A 17,138-nucleotide genomic window follows, 5' to 3' on the forward strand; every position below is an offset into this window, starting at 1 on the left:
CTCCCTTTGCAGTCACATGCCATGTCTGAAAAAGCAAAATTCTTTGAAGCAGAAAAAGTTTTGCAAAAAAGAGCAAAGTCTTTGAAGCACAATGTGGGTTTCCTTGTTTTTGTTTCTTTGTTATTGTTGCAGGATTTAGGTTTGGGAGTGAAGGTTAGGGGCACAGGGCCCATACATGCCACACCCCACATGATTTGGTCTCATTTGTGGGCACCTTCAGTGCAAACTGACACTTAATCCAACCCTGACCAGCTTCAACAGGAGAGGAGTCCTTCAGACTCAACTCTGAATACGGAAAAGGGGAAGCGAGTGAGAGGAAGACTCAAGAGGACAAACTCTATATGTGTAAGAGTGTAGCCTGCTGAAGTCTGGCTGTGCCGGGTGTGGTCCCTGTTGTGATGCCCAGCTGGCATTGGGCACAGAGCTCTGTTGGCTGTTTCCCTTTGGAAACAAGAGAGGTGCCCCCTCAGTGACCTTCAACATGTGACCTAGGAGATTGAAAGGCCAGTGCTGAGATCTGAGCACCCTCTGGGCAGGATGACGCCCACATGGTGGCAAAGCCCTTTGGAGGGTGACCCACCCTCCCCATTCACTGGTAAGGAAGCATTCTACATGAAAAGCAAGCGTGGCTCCTTGGAGATCTGGGTCCCCAAATGCTGAAGGTTGCAGGCCTGCAGGAGGGTCTTCTCTGGGGTGAGGGAGCCCCTGTGGCTGCAGAGAGTCATTCATCCTCTACTGGATGCTTCCATTGACACAGAGCCTGGCAGCCCCCTTTGCCAACTCCCCGAACCCCAAACCCTCTCCATTGCCGGCTGCAATCTCCACACTATGGCAACGTCTGTCGGGTGGGATCTCTTTCTGACTCACATGAGGCCCCTGTGATCGTGCCATTCATCCTCGTGGCCTTGATGGAGATGATGGGGCCAGGAAGGATGCCCAGAATGCCAATGGACAAGCCCAGGCCAAAGAGCACGTTCTCGGCTGTCTCAGGAATGAGAGTCATCTCCTTGGAATTTGCGGAGAGGAGGAATGGACTGTGCATGAGATCCTGTCTGTGTGTCCTCCATCCCTTGCTGAGGAGAGAGCCATCCTCCCTCCACCTGCCCCCTGAATCCCAGGCTGAGCTGCATCCACGTCACCACCTTCTGCCCAGCAAGGGCTCTCTTGCCATGTTCTCTCAGTTGCCCCACAAGGTGCCCTCAGCCTACATGTTTCTTATCTTATCCAGGAGAGAACTGTGTGATCAAAAACACACAACGGGATTTGGGGGCACAGAATTCATCACCCTTCTGAGACTCCAATCTTTGCTTTATAAAAAAACAATGCAAGTTACTAGACCCTATGCTTGAAAATTCAAATGAGTAGCAATATCTCATGAAACCCCAGAAGACAGGTGAGCTCCTCCCTCTCTGCTACAGCTAGTAAAAACAGAATAAATTGTGCAAAAGAGGACGCATGTTTAAGTTGCTCAGATCTTAAGAATGTATTTCTTATGAGTTCAGAATCTAGATTTCTGATTTTGAAAGCAGGGAGAAGGTCAATTCTTGCTTACGCCAGATTTTCTCCATCCTGCCCTCAGGGAGGCCCCAGTGTTCCACTTGGCAGACGTAGAAGTCCCCTGCTCCAGGACAAAGGTGAGGTAGGAGAACTTGCGGAAGGTGTTGTCCATGCTGGGGTAGAAGTCTGTCTCCTCCATGCCCTGCGAGACCGCCTCGTTGTTCTTCAGCCAGGTGATGTTCAGCACCAGGGGAGAGAAGCGGTCCACGAAGCAGATGAGGATGTTGGGGTCCCCCAGTTCCACAGGATTTCTAGGGTACACCACTGTTGATGAAGGAGCGACTGTGGATGAAGATAGATGGTGGACATCATAGAGTCTGGAATCATAGAATAGAAGAGTTGGAAGGGGCCTACAAGGCCACCAAGTCCAAACCCCTGTTCAATGCAGGAATCCAAATTACTGCATCCCAGACAGATGCCTGTCCAGCTGCCTCTTGAAGGCCTCCAGTGTTGGAGGGCATACCACTTCCTTGGTTCATTGGTTCCACTGCCATACTGCTCTAACAATTAAGAAGTTTTTTCTGATGTTCAGCCAAAATCTGCCTTCCTGTAACTTGTTGGAACACATGGATCAGCTTGAACTGTTGGGTTGGTCTGCATAGGGTTAAAAACGGTAGATAGAGAGGAGATCTCCTGATTCCTAGGCTGTATCTATCCTTTGATCTCCTGCTGACTCTTCCTTCCTGTGTAAACTGATATTCTTAGGATGCTGACTGCAGTTTCTCACTTCTTTGTTCTCTTGGGAAGGAGAGAGAGAGAGAGAGAGAGAGATAGATCTGAATCTTCTCTTTGTCTCTCTCCTCACACAACAGGAGGGCAAAGACTAGGCTTTGTGTTTGTGCCTCCAACTTAGCTGGTTAACTAGATGTAGAACTCTTTCCTCTCAGGTTGGTACTTCCAGAATAAAGTAGTTATTTGTTATTTTGAAGTTTACAGTCTGAGTGTGACTAATTCTAGGGAAGGTGTGGTGTTTAGCAAGGATTCAAACACACAGAAATCTCACTCAGGCACTTCTTTGCTTTTCTGCAACATAACTTGAGCCCATTATTTCGCATGACATGTTTCTGGACCGTCATTCCTCACTGAGCAGTCCCTGTGTGACCCTGGCAGCCTGTGGCCAGAAGCAGCATCTCCTCCAAGGCCTGGCATTCCTGGTCCTCCATGCATCTCCTGGGGAGCCATGCTCATCAACTCCCAGTTTATGCCATTCCCTCCCAATATGAGAAGTTTCACCTCCCCCCAGTGCATGAAATGGGATGTGGATTAGCTTCCCCAAGTAGCCCAGCCTATGCCAACGCCTTCCCTAGATCCTGGTGCTCCTGTTTTGCATTCTGTGTTATTACCTGCATTGAGCAGGGGGGTGGACTTGATGGCCTTATAGGCCCCTTCCAACTCTACTATTCTATGATTCTATGATCTATGAGAGTAATAAGTAATAAGGGCAGCCTAAGGTCACCCTGAGCTAGGAGCCAAATCCTGAAAGAACCTATATCTTAGGAGACAGATCCTAGGAGAAGGAACCCTATAGAAAGCTAGTTTTCAACACCACCCTAGCAGGAAAGCTTCAGGGTACACTGTAAACAAGGCTAAATTCCAGTCGGAGAGAAGGGGAAAAAGGAAACTCCACCAATACATACAGGGAGAGAGTCAGCTCAGTCTTTGCTCAAAAGGGCAGCTTTAGCCTTCCTTAAACACAACCACAAGCTCTGTTTCCCTAGGTTAAAAAAAAGTCAGGCTGTTCTAGGTGGGAAAGCAAAAACTAAAAAAGACTCGCCTGGAATCTCAGCCCCTTGCTTAGATTAAAAGCAGCCAAAAGCTAGTCTAGTTTGTTCAGGCCAGAGTGCAAGGCACCACGTAAAACTACAGGGGAACTTGCACTGATAAAAGTGGTTGTTGTCAGCAAATAAAATAAAAATAGAGTAAAAGCTAGTTAACCTTTCATAGTACCACTAGTCAAAGTCTTTAAACAGCCCTCCCTCTAAGGAAGGAAGACTGAGATAATACCATTAAAGGTATTTACCTCCAAAATTGTTTCACAATTACTGTATGGTGCTCAGGCAAGTGTATATACTAATTTTTCCTTATTTGAATCAATTCAAACGAAGTTTCTTAGGTCCATTTTGGGAGTCCCTTCCTGTGTTCCAAACAACGTTTTACGTCTGGAAGTTGGACTCCCAACCCTTGAATCACGCATCTGGGTTCTCAAATTAAAATTTTGGTTAAAATTAGTGTTCCTTCCAGTGGGACTGTCTCCTTTAGTACTCACGGACTCCTTCCAGTCGGATTGGAGGAATTCCTTAGCACTAAAACTTACATCTTTAGGTCTATCTCAGCCCTTCATTTTGTCTATAGGTTTCCAACAAGCTAATCTAATAATTGTTCAAAGAATTTTGGATGTGGAAATACAAAAACAGAGTACCCTTCAATATACAAATATAAATGGGGAATCATATAGTTCTCCTTATCTGCTTGCGAATCACCTGAAGAGTCTGGAAGATCACAGAATAAGAAAAGCTTTCACAAAGGCCAAACACAATGTTTTACCTTCTGCTAGATTATATGGCAGACTTCATGCAATACCACTGTCAGAACGAGTTTGCCCGTGTGGCCGTGGTTCTTTAGAAAACATTGATCATGTTTTATTAAACGGTGAGTTTTATAATGAGCTAAGAGGGCGATATATTACCCCCCTTCTCCAAACATTTCCAGGCCGAGATTCAGTACTATATACAAAATACCTCTTAGCAGATGTGGACTCTCCTGTTACATTTTTGGTCGCAAGGTATTGCGCTGCAGCTATAAAGCAGCGTGCAGCACTGGTCTCACATTGTGTTTTATAATTTTATAATTTTATAAACTGATGTTTTTAAAATATTTTAACTTTAACAAATCCCAGGTTTATATTAATTAAATGTATGAATATGTATCACTGGATATTGTTTATTGCTGGTCTCTTGACCGTATTAATAAAGATTGATTGAGATAATACCAAGGAGTTAAGACCCAGCTGACAGTTGAGCCATCAGCCTCAATTAACACATCATTGGCTGGCAGCAGTAGCTGGGAGGAACCAGCCACACATATAAAGTCAGAGCACCCTAGCGAGGGAGCCTGCTCCACGAGCTAGAGGGAGCCCCAGCTGACAAAGCGTCAAGGCGAGTTAAGCAGCAGAGCGAGTTCGGCAGCAGGGCAAGGAGGCCAGGGCACCCCACTCTGCCCATCTGTCCCCTGACCTCAACTAAACCGCAGTCTCCAACCCATTGACGTAATAAACCTTAAACAAAACTATGCAGGTAAGAAGCCAGCAGGGGTGTGGCGGCTTTCCAGTGTTTTGCACCGCCTGCAGCATGTACGACTATCTGCCTGTTGGACAGAAGTCGTGGGTGTGCTCTCAGTGCAATGAGCTCCTGGCTCTCCGGGAATGACTTCATTTCCTTGAGGCCAAGGAGGCCAAGCTGAGAGAGGCAGAGAGGTGTGTGGAGGAGGCCTTCAGGGACATTATAGCTGTGTCCCACTCCAAGGATGATAGCTCTTCTGCTATCATGGAGAACGATGGTCTCAGGGAAGGAGAGCATCCAGCTGAGGAAGAGGGAAACGATCCCTTAGAAGGGACCCATTCCTTGGGGGATGAGCAGCTATCCTCTCGTGGGGTGTGTGATGGGTGTGCAGACCGCAAAGTGATTTGCCTGCCTGGTGCGAAGGTTGCAGATATTGCCCATCATCTAGATAGTTTGGTAGACAGTGCTAGGGAGGAGTAAGTGGTCGTGGTGCATGTTGGCACCAATGACATGGGGAAATGCAGCCATGAGGTCCTGGAAGCAAAATTTAGGTTGCTAGGTAGGAGACTGAAAGCCAGGACTGTGATGTCCTTCCCTCCTCTGTGACCACTAGTGATGTCTCACCTCTGTCAGGCCCACCTTAAGATGTGTAGCCTACCTCTGGCCACCCCCAGTCAGGAACGTCATGTTTATTTTTACCTCCCTCCACTCTAGCACAGATCTCAAAAGATCCCCCTGCTAGGCCACACTACCCAACACTCTGTGTATCCAATATAGCCTCTAGACTGTGCCTTTGTTTCTTCCTGGCTATTTTGATACCTTGTGTCTGTGTGTATAGGTAATTCCCAACCCTCCTGAAGCCTCTTGCTTATGAAGCTCTCAGCTCTGGGTTGCTCTGTGGTACTGAATGCTGATACAATATCTCTTCTTTTACCGCTGCCACCATTAGATATAATTTCTTCTCCAGCCTTGGTTACTCTGCCTTCCCCCCTGGTCTGTGCACTCCAGCTAAGGAATCAGGCTTTAAGTAAACCAAGAAAATATTTATTGATAACACTAGGAATAACAAGATTACATATAGATTTTGTTGACAAGCGTATGGTTTCATATATGATTCTCTTATGTACTTAATTCCTAATATTTGCCTCAGAACTCTTAATCCAATCTCTCAACAGCCACCTTCTCTCCACATCGACCTTCAACACCCACCACCTCTAACACCCACCACCCAGACTCAACTGTCAACCTCTCATTTATACCTTCAGCCAGGGCCTCTCAGAGGAATTTTATCAGAGGGTACAAAGTTTATTTTGGGCCCCTTCCCTTCTCCATTAGTCATTCTGTTTTTATCCACCACGATTTTATGCCATGAGCTGTAGCCTGTAAGGTCAAAAAGGGTATGGAAGACGAGAGAGGGCTGGAGTGGAGCACTCTGTTAATTTTCTGCATTTAAGGCCTTATGCTCTTATACTCCCTCCACGATAAATATAAATAAATATAAATAAAATAAAAGAGGATCAGAGATAAGAAAGCACATTTGATTTGAACATCTTTGTTTATGCTACAATACAGATAAGGAGAAAGAATTCACATTGAAACAAGGTAGATAAACTTACTATTTACTTTAAAAAAAAGAGCTTTCCTGGCCTTTTTTTGTGAAAAATTTCGAATCACAGCATGAAAATAAATTGTTCTGGCAATGTTTGATTCAATACTTAGCCTGGCCAAATCCACAAGATGTTCCTGAGACATTGTAGACCTTAAATAATTCTTAATTAGCTTAAGTTTGCTAAATGACCTCTCTCCAGAAACTACTGTTGCTGCAATTGTTAATAGTATTCTTAAGCTAACACAAACATTTGGAAACAGGTCACCAAGTCTGTACTCTGTTAACAAGTTCAACAGATCTGATGGCTTTAACTGTGCATTTACAAAATTTGCTTTATGTACTGAGGGTAAATGTTGCATTTCTTTTCCAAAATCATCACCATTAAGGTCAGCAGGATATTGCTCTGATAAAGATAAAGCTTTTCTCTCCACATCACTTTCAGACATGGTGAGATATTTCCACAAGAAATCAATTTTTTCTGCCAACTGCTTAACAGCATTGAAGTGGACAGTTAATCCTACTATAACATTGTCTACCAAAATGTAAAACACTCACTTTCTGAAGTAGGCCTCTTCTTGAGTATCATCTGTGTCATTCATTTCTTTCAAGTTAGCATCAGGTGTGCTGCCATCATGCGGCCTTGCCCTCTTGCTCCTAACTCCATCACATCTACGGGAGAGTTTTATTTCTATATTTAGGTTTGACGCAACCAATTTGGCTTCATTCCACATGCATTTCCAGTTCTTTCGAAGTTTTGTCAGGTCTGTGAGGAGAGTTTCTATGTTTGCTACTTCAACATCCAGTGTGGCATCTCTAGCTTGGATGACCTTGTTGTAAATATCTATGCCAGCTAATATTTTATACCACATGGCTGACATTAACACACAGGCAAAAGATGTCACATATAATAAAACTCCATGGACTTCGTTTCTTGTTTTGGCCGTCAAATTTAGTTCTAGGAGGTCTTCCAGTGCTAATTTAATGCCAGGCAAGTGAGCTGCAAAAGGTTTTACACATTCAACACGATCTGAAAAAGGGATCCAGAGGGGATCCCGGAAATTACAGGCCAGTTAGCTTAACTTCTGTCCCTGGAAAACTGGTAGAAAGTATTATTAAAGCTAGATTAACTAAGCACATAGAAGAACAAGCCTTGCTGAAGCAGAGCCAGCATGGCTTCTGCAAGGGAAAGTCCTGTCTCAGTAACCTATTAGAATTCTTTGAGAGTGTCAACAAGCATATAGATAGAGGTGATCCAGTGGACATAGTGTACTTAGACTTTCAAAAAGCGTTTGACAAGGTACCTCACCAAAGGCTTCTGAGGAAGCTTAGCAGTCATGGAATAAGAGGAGAGGTCCTCTTGTGGATAAGAAATCGGTTAAGAAGCAGAAAGCAGAGAGAAGGAATAAATGGACAGTTCTCCCAATGGAGGGCTGTAGAAAGTGGAGTCCCTCAAGGATCGGTATTGGGACCTGTACTTTTCAACTTGTTCATTAATGACCTAGAATTAGGAGTGAGCAGTGAAGTGGCCAAGTTTGCTGATGACACCAAATTGTTCAGGTTTGTTAAAACAAAAAGAGATTACGAAGAGCTCCAAAAAGACCTCTCCAAACTGAGTGAATGGGAAGAAAAATGGCAAATGCAATTCAATATAAACAAGTGTAAAATTATGCATATTGGAGCAAAAAATCTGAATTTCACATATACGCTCATGGGGTCTGAACTGGCGGTGACCGACCAGGAGAGAGATCTCGGGGTTGTAGTGGACAGCACAATGAAAATGTCGACCCAGTGTGCAGCAGCTGTGAAAAAGGCAAATTCCATGCTAGTGATAATTAGGAAAGGTATTGAAAATAAAACAGCCGATATCATAATGCCGTTGTATAAATCTATGGTGCGGCCGCATTTGGAATACTGTGTACAGTTCTGGTCGCCTCATCTCAAAAAGGATATTCTAGAGTTGGAAAAGGTTCAGAAGAGGGCAACCAGAATGATCAAGGGGATGGAGCGACTCCCTTACGAGGAAAGGTTGCAGCATTTGGGGCTTTTTAGTTTAGAGAAAAGGCGGGTCAGAGGAGACATGATAGAAGTGTATAAAATTATGCATGGCATTGAGAAAGTGGATAGAGAAAAGTTCTTCTCCCTCTCTCATAATACTAGAACTCGTGGACATTCAAAGAAGCTGAATGTTGGAAGATTCAGGACAGACAAAAGGAAGTACTTCTTTACTCAGCACATAGTTAAACTATGGAATTTGCTCCAACAAGATGCAGTAATGGCCACCAGCTTGGATGGCTTTAAAAGAAGATTAGACAAATTCATGGAGGCCTAGTCAGAGGCAGCATGCTTCTGAAAACCAGTTGCCGGAAGCCTCAGGAGGGGAGAGTGTTCTTGCACTCGAGTCCTGCTTGCGGGCTTCCCCCAGGCACCTGGTTGGCCACTGTGAGAACAGGATGCTGGACTAGATGGGCCACTGGCCTGATCCAGCAGGCTCTTCTTATGTTCTTATGTCCTTATGACCATCTTGTTTCAGACATACCATGAAGAGAACAACCAATACGGTTTTGTAGTAATTCCCACCGCTTAGCACTGGTACTGAACAAGTGGTACACAGTTTGAATTGTTCTGAAAAAGGTTATTGCTTCAGGTATGCATTCAGCAGCATCATTTCCACATAAGCTGAGTGTGTGACAACCGCAAGGTGAAAAAATTGCTGTTGAGCATTGTTCTTGTATTTTTTCTTGTCTGCCGTTGTATTTTCCGTCCATATTTGCCACATTATCGTAGCCTTGAGCTCTACAATCACTGAGAGGAATAGCATGTTCTTTCAACGTATCACTTATCAACTGAGCAATTTCTTCCCCTCTTTTGTTGCTACAATCTGCAAATTTGAGAAATCTTTCTTGAATCTCATACTGTGTTTCTTTCAAAAGTACGTATCTCAAGAGAAATGTTGTTTGTTCAATATGGGAAGAATCTGGTATGGAATCTATTATTATTGCAAAGTACTTTGCAGATTGCCTCTCGAGCGAAATGTGTTGTTTCACAAGATTCGAACATTCTGCAATAAATTCATTTGGTGAGTCAGGGGACAGATAATGAACTTGAAGCCGCTCACTCCTTTTCTGTGACTCCTCTACACTTAGCACATGTTCCTGAAGGATGGGGTTCCACCTGGAGAGCCGTTCAGTGAGTCCTAAAAAGTTTCCATTGTTTGAATCACCAATTCGATGGGATGAACCAGTAAATGCTAGACCACGTTCTCCCAAGAAGAGTACAACATTGATGATGCGCTTTAAAAGGTTGTACCATTTCACAGCTTCAGTTTTGATTGATGCTTCTAAGATGAGGTTGTGACATCCTTCCCCAGCACCACCCGTGAAGCTCTCACTTCTGGCTATCAGCAGACAGGAACGTCAGGTTTCCTTCTTACCCTTTACAGCACTAGCACAGATCTCAACAGATCCCCCTGCTAGGCCACACTACCCAACACTCTGTAACCCTTTAGCCAATCGACAGTGCCTAGTCTCTGCCTGGCTATTCCGATACCTTGTGTCACTGGGTATAGGTAATTTATAACCCCCCTGCAGCCCCTTGACTCTGAAGCTTACAGCCCTGGGTTTCCTCTGTGGTACTGGATACAATTTCCTCTGCTCTGCCGCTGCCACCATTTGATACAACTGTTCAGCCTTGGTTACTTGCTATCCCCCCTGGTTTGTGTTTCCCAGCTGAAGGAATCAGGCTTTTGTTTAACCAAGAAATATTTATTTAGTACTAGAAATAACAAGATTATTTAAGACTTTGTTTACAAGTGTATGGTTTCATCTATATTCTGACATGTACTTTACTTCTCATTAATTGCCTCAGAACTCCGACTCACTCTCAACAACAACAACAACCTCTAAACACCTCTCTCAACCTCCAACATCCACCACAACAACCACCCTGATTCAACTGTCATTCTTCCATTTATACTCCCAGCCATTCAAACGCTCAGCCAATCATCCAGCATTCTGCTGCTCATGTACTCCCCCCTCCTCTTTCACTCCACTTACCATATGTCTTCTATATAACCAGCCCTTACCATATTTACAATATAAGCAGGGACATCACAGATGTCAACTCCTTTCTCAGACAGCAGGCGCCTTTCTAGTTCTCGCCAAGCTAGGTAACATTCTCTGTGACTATTGCCTTTTTCATGTTTTGGGATCCTGTAGGAAAGTTTCTGTCACTTCCCATTAAAATCCCAGCCTTCAGCAGATACCAGTGCAGACTTAGACGCAGAAGTGCTAGTCTTGACTGTCTTGTGCCAAAATAATTGACATGGAAAGCAATATAAAGCTTGTTTCTGTTGACTCCAGACAAGCCAGTCTCTTACATGTAGCTCTCCATTAGTGCTTTGAAATTTCAGTATGCTTTCTGGGAACACTTGATTGCAGGTGTCTTTTGGGAATGTTTTAGGCAGAGGGATGTGACCATTCGTAACATACTTTTCTATTTCCTTTTGAGATGGAAACTCGGTTGTGATACATCCAATGTCAAGGCCTACATTATGATTACGCCTCTCATCTTCCAAATTCACTTCCACATGCATCTGTATGTCTGTTTCTTTCTGTTTTCCATTTTCATTTTCTGCATCTGCCCCTTCATCAAAAGACTGTGCATGATTACCCAAATCAACTGCTCCTTGTTTGGGGATGAGGTTTCCAACAGTTTCTTCTTGCTCCAATTCTGTAGGTGAGTTCAATATAAAAATGTTTGAAGCCGCACTTAATCCAAATTGAAAGAGCTTTTGTTGACCCCTTTTTTCATTTTCCTCTCGTTCTTTCTTGTCTTTTCTTTTCTGGGCTCCTGATTTGTGAGAATACATTTTGGAGAGATGATTTTCTCATCGTGATAGGGTTTAAAGGTCCACACTGCTTAGCTTATATGAGCCCTCAAACTGCATTTTTCCTTTCATACTAAAGGGGAAGGGTTAATCTAGCTTCCTAATGACCATGCCCTCTTAAGGTCAAAGTATCTCTTCCTCTTGTTACCTTGGCCACCAAGCATGCTCAGTTTCTTCCAGAGTAAGTTTCATAAAAAATGAAAAAAATCCTCAAGTTTGATTATTTGTATTTTCAGAATCCAACAGAAATACAAATATTTGTTTGAACAATGTTATGCTTTTTTGCACAAGTTAGGGGGGAAAGGGAAAAAAGCACCATTTGTAGCAAGCTTGCAGAATGGGAGCCAGCAGGAAATGACATAACAAAGGGAGGAAAAGGGAGCTCCCCTCCAGGTAAGATGTACCCCTGCACCCCCCTCTCATGGGCCCTGCCTTCAGCCATTCAAACACACAGCCCATGTACTCCCCCTTCTCACTCACTCCACTTACCATATTTCCTATAATAAACCTGCACTTACCATATTTACATTACATTCAAATACAGGAACATCACATTCCTCCCCTTAAAACAGTATTACTCCTGATTCAGGACTAATATGACACGATAATTATGTAGGTGAGTCACTCAGGGGTAAAGTGTCCTTTCAGTCCCATGTCTGGGTCACATGACTGCAGTCCCGGCCACCTGCCTCGAAAGTCCATCCGCCAACACATGGTCCTTTCCTTTTATGAAAACAAAGTCCACCTGGTATTCCCGCAATGCCCAGGACCACCTCTGCAGCATGGTATTATTGTTTCGCATGGTATCCAGCCACAGCAACGCACGATGATCAGTCATGACCGTGCATCTTCATCCCCACATGTATGGATGCAGCTTGCTCAGGCCCCACACGACTGCTAGACATTCCTTTCTGATCTCATTCAATACTTTCCCATTCACAGGGTAAGGAACAGATCTGATTGGGGCATGATTTCCAGTGTCAATTGTATGTTTGGCTACTCTGGTTCTGCCAGGTCTGTTGCTAAAGAGACCCCCATTCTTTAAAACTCCCAAAATTTCTTCCTTGTGTGGAAGGAATTTCGATTTTATTCCCTCAGGTCAAAATATTTACTCTGTTTAGTTTAATATGGCTAAAATATATTGTTTGCAGTGTTCAATATCATAAATATATTGTTTGCAGTGTTCAATATAATAGGGAAGTTTTTGTTGTTGTTTCGATGTTCTCCTAACATTTTGTCAGAAGAGATTGTGGTTTGTGGTTAGCATGTTTCCGGAGCCACAATCAAGGCAACTCAGTGTTAAAGAAAAAGAGGAACTGTTGTAAGAATGTTTCTTAGGAGAACACCACATATGCTGAAATTGTATTGAGTAAAAGTTAGAACTATAACTCTTCTTCAGATGTGATTGGGTGTCTTGTTTTGTACCTTGTGAGATGTCAGAACATGGGCAAAGGGCCCTTCCTCTTTCTCTAAACGGACATAAACAGTTTGAGACACTGGGACCAGGTACCTGCCCTCAGGGGAGGATACTTGGGTAGGGATTGGCCCCAAGGGGTCATAAGGTACAATGTATGTATGATGCAGCAATCACTATAAAAAGCAACGTTTTCCTGTTGATTGGCAGAGTGAAGTTCGAGAGAGCTTCCTCTGCCATTATGCATACTGGTATTTTATGTTATTGATCAATAAACCTCTGTCTTTTGGAGCACAATCTTGGTCTGGAAAGTTTTTCCTTCAACACTTGACTTCTTCCTCCACCTCCTCTGACCATTCCAACTGATTTACCCCTCCTTCTGCTTTGCTCTCCTTTACCAAGTCTGGTAATTCGGGACCACTTCCTTCATGGAGTGCTTGGTCTTAGAGAAGAGCATTGATATAGTGAGCATAACAGAGACCTGGTGGAATGGAGAAAACCAGTGGGATACGGTTATCCCTGGATATAAACTCTATCGGAAGGACAGGGAAGGACGTATTGGTGGCGGTGTCTCTCTATATGTGAAAGAAGGCATTGAATCCAGCAAGCTTGAAACCCCAAAAGAGGCGGACTCCTCCACAGAATCATTGTGGGTGGTGATACCTAAAACTCCTCCTGGATTGAGGAAGATAAGTGACAATGGAATCTTGAAGAGTTGCCAAAATAATACTGGAAAATGGGGAAAGGGGGGGTGTTTCTTTATATACATGTTGGTCTCTTTCACTCTAGTGTGAGTAACTGTTGGATATGCTCCCTACTCTCTGTCCATGGGGAGGGAGGTGTTGCCCTTGTACCAATCCCTTTGAATGAAGAGAACCTCACCAATACTGCCCCCATTTTTATGCCTATGGAATGGAAATGGTTCAGTGCAAATCCAACCTCGGACTTAGCCCCTGCGGCCCAATAAAATGGGGTTTTTTATGTCCTGTCAAGATTGGGTGAGTTCTGTGTTTTGGGAAACAAGACCAAAGGAAAGAAAGGCACAGAGGTTGGTGTAAGTAAATGCAAACATTATTTCACCCTTGGAGGGGACGGGAAAAATAACCACACCCAGAATCCCACTTTCTGCCAAGATTATCATGATTTTCATGCTTCCTGTAACTATTCTATTAAAATATTAATTTTATTTTGAAGCCGGAGTTGGACTCGGTACATTTCTACCAACTTCACCCAAAATTGCTTCCGACTCCCACTCCACGATTCCAACTCCACGGCATGGGGTGAAGGGAAGTGGAACAGTTTGTGGTTAAGCTAAGAGAAGGACATTGTCGGGGGTCTGAAACTCCCCATAAAAATAATGTTTGAAGCCCGGCTTCCCCGTATGGATCTTTCGATGCAGAGAAAGAGCAGAACTCTGCTTAAAGTTCTTTCCACATTCAAAGCATTTATACATCTCTTCCCTTAAACGGATCTTTTGATGTGACTGAAGGTAGCTATTCTGACAAAAGGTCTTTCAACACTACAAGCATGTATAAGATTTGTTCCCTGTATGCGTTCTGTGATGCGAAGTAAGGGTGCTACTCTGACTGAAGCTCTTTCCACACTCCAAGCATTTATAAGGTTTGTCCCCTGAGTGAGTTCTTTGATGCGAAGTAAAGGTGCCACTCTGACTGAAGCTCTTTCCACACTCCAAGCATTTATAAGGTTTGTCCCCTGTGTGAGTTCTTTGATGCGAAGAAAGGCCGCTACTGTCACTGAAGCTTTTTCCACACTCAAAGCATTTATAAGGTTTCTCCCCTGTATGAGTTCTGTGATGCAAATTAAGGTGGCTACCCCGACTGAAGCTCTTTCCACACTGAAAGCATTGATAAGGTTTGTCCCCTGTGTGACTTCTTCGATGCAAGGTAAGGTGGCTACTCTGACTAAAGCTCTTTCCACACTCCAAGCATTTATAAGGTTTGTCCCCTGTATGAGTTCTTTGATGAGAAGTAAGGGTGCTACGGTCACTGAAGCCCTTTCCACACTCCAAGCATTTAAAAGGTTTTTCCCCTGTGTGAATTCTTTGATGCGAAGTAAGGTGGCTACTCCAACTGAAGCTCTTTCCACACTCCAAGCATTTAAGAGGTTTGTCTCCTGTGTGAGTTCTTTGATGCATTGTAAGGTGGTCACTCCGACTGAAGTCCTTTCCACACTCCAAACACTTATAAGGTTTTTCCCCTGTGTGAATTCTTTGATGCGATGTAAGGTTGCTATTGTCACTGAAGCTCTTTCCACACTCCAAGCATTGATAAGGTTTGTCTCCTGTGTGAATTCTTTGATGCGAAGTAAGGTGGCCACTCCGACTGAAGCTCTTTCCACACTCCAAGCATTTATAAGGTTTGTCCCCTGTATGAGTTCTTTCATGTATACTAAGGTTGCTACTCTGACTGAAGCTCTTTCCACACTCCAAGCATTTATAAGGTTTCTCTCCTGTGTGAGTTCTTTGATGTGAAGTAAGGGTGCTACTGTCACTGTAGCTCTTTCCACACTCGAAGCATTTATAAGGTTTGTCTCCTGTGTGAGTTCTTTGATGCAGAGTAAGGGTTCTACTGTCACTGAAGCTCTTTCCACACTCGAAGCACTTATAAGGTTTGTCTCCTGTGTGACATCTTTGATGCCTAGTAAGGGTTCTACTCCGACTGAAGCTCTTTCCACACTCCAAGCATTTATAAGGTTTCTCTCCTGTGTGAGTTCTTTGATGTGAAGTAAGGGTGCTACTGTCACTGAAGCTCTTTCCACACTCAAAGCATTTATAAGGTTTCTCTCCTGTGTGAGTTCTTTGATGTGAAGTAAGGCTGTCACTCCGACTGAAGCTCTTTCCACACTCTAAGCATTTATAAGGTTTGTCCCCTGTGTGACTTCTTTGATGCGAAGTAAGGCTGTCACTCCGACTGAAGCTCTTTCCACACTCCAAGCATTTATAAGGTTTGTCCCCTGTGTGACTTCTTTGATGCGAAGTAAGGTGGCTACTCCGACTGAAGCTCTTGCCACACTTGAAGCATTTATAAGGTTTGTCCCCTGTGTGAGTCTGTCTCTCCTCTTGTCTGTTTGCTCCATCTTGATTCCTCAGTTTCTGCTCCTGCACCTGCTCCTCAGCTTTTTCCAGTGATACTTCAGATGGTTCTCCCTCAGCCTTGACCCCCCAGATGTATCCTGATGGAATGAAAAAGAAAGGAGATAAAATGCTGTGGAGAAATCCTGTGTATATATTATGATTCATACTTATGAAAACATATTTCTGGGAGCTCTGTTGATATCAGAGGTTAACTGTCAAAGCTCAAAGCCTTGTACGGAGTTAGTTTAGCAGTAGGTGCTTCATAACTGGTTTTGAAAAGAGACTCAGTTAGAGATAATTCTAACAAAACTCTGCTCTCTTGTTCCTCCATTTAAGGTGGACAGCCCTGTACTTATGCACAGCTGGAATTTACAAACATAGGATGTATCCTGTCTGACAGGAACATGGCCCTTTCCGCTGCCCAGAGGGCAACTCGCATCCCCTCCCTCCCTCGCAAAATGTTACTGTGACGCCCTTCCCTGCCTCTCCCTGTCAGGTTCCTACCTGCTTGTGGCTACTACCTTTCACTAGGCACCACCAGGGACTCCACCAGTCCGGACTGTCCTTTTTTATGGTTTCTCTCTCCGCTCTAGCACAGATCTCACTAGATCCCTCTGCTAGGCAGCACCACCAGTCACATCCTATAACCAATGTTCCCAGAGACTTTGTCTGAGCCTCTCTCTATCTGGTTACTTTTGTGACTCTGTGCTTATGCTGTTCCCAACCCCTTTGCATCTACATAGATAACTCATATAACTCAGGGTTGCTCTAGATACTTATGAATGTTATAATCTCCTCTTCACCACTGCCACCATTCGTTACTGTTTCCCTTCAGCCTTGGTAATTTCCTTGCCCTCCCTTCTGGTCTGTGAAAACCCCAGCCAAGGATCAGGCCTTCGGTAAACCAAATATAGTTTTTATTAAATATCAGAAATAACAAGATTACTTTTATAATGGTACATAAGCATATGGTTTCATCTATTCCTGTGATACTTGTCTTATTATTAACTAGAACTCCAATTCCCTCTTTCTCCACACTCTCCTAACATCCACCACCAAACACCTTCTTCCTCTCACATCCACCGACTAACATCCACCTACTAACATCCACCCAGATTCAACTGTCATCCTTCCATTTATACTCCCAGCCATTCAAATGCTCAGCCAATCATCCAGCATTCTACTGCTCATCTACTCCCCCCTCCTCTTTCACTCCACTTACCATATATCTTCTATACAAACAGCACTTACCATATTTACATTAATACAGGAACATCACATTTACCTGCAACACAACGCTC

At 43.8% G+C, this 17,138-nt stretch overlaps 1 protein-coding gene and 2 pseudogenes across 1 annotated transcript in view; all 3 read right to left on the reverse strand.

The window, feature by feature from the left end:
* LOC133381949 (H-2 class II histocompatibility antigen, E-D alpha chain-like) overlaps positions 1–17,138 on the reverse strand; it is a 411,219-nt gene that overhangs the window by 366,074 nt on the left and 28,007 nt on the right. The gene's annotated exons all lie outside the window — the stretch shown is intronic.
* LOC133379119 (H-2 class II histocompatibility antigen, E-D alpha chain-like) lies at positions 827–2,720 on the reverse strand (annotated as a pseudogene).
* Positions 10,272–17,138, reverse strand: part of LOC133381960 (zinc finger protein 91-like) — a 38,520-nt pseudogene continuing 31,653 nt past the window's right edge.

This window comes from Rhineura floridana, chromosome 3 (genome assembly GCF_030035675.1).
Source record: "Rhineura floridana isolate rRhiFlo1 chromosome 3, rRhiFlo1.hap2, whole genome shotgun sequence".
In the NCBI taxonomy this organism is placed as follows: domain Eukaryota; kingdom Metazoa; phylum Chordata; class Lepidosauria; order Squamata; family Rhineuridae; genus Rhineura; species Rhineura floridana.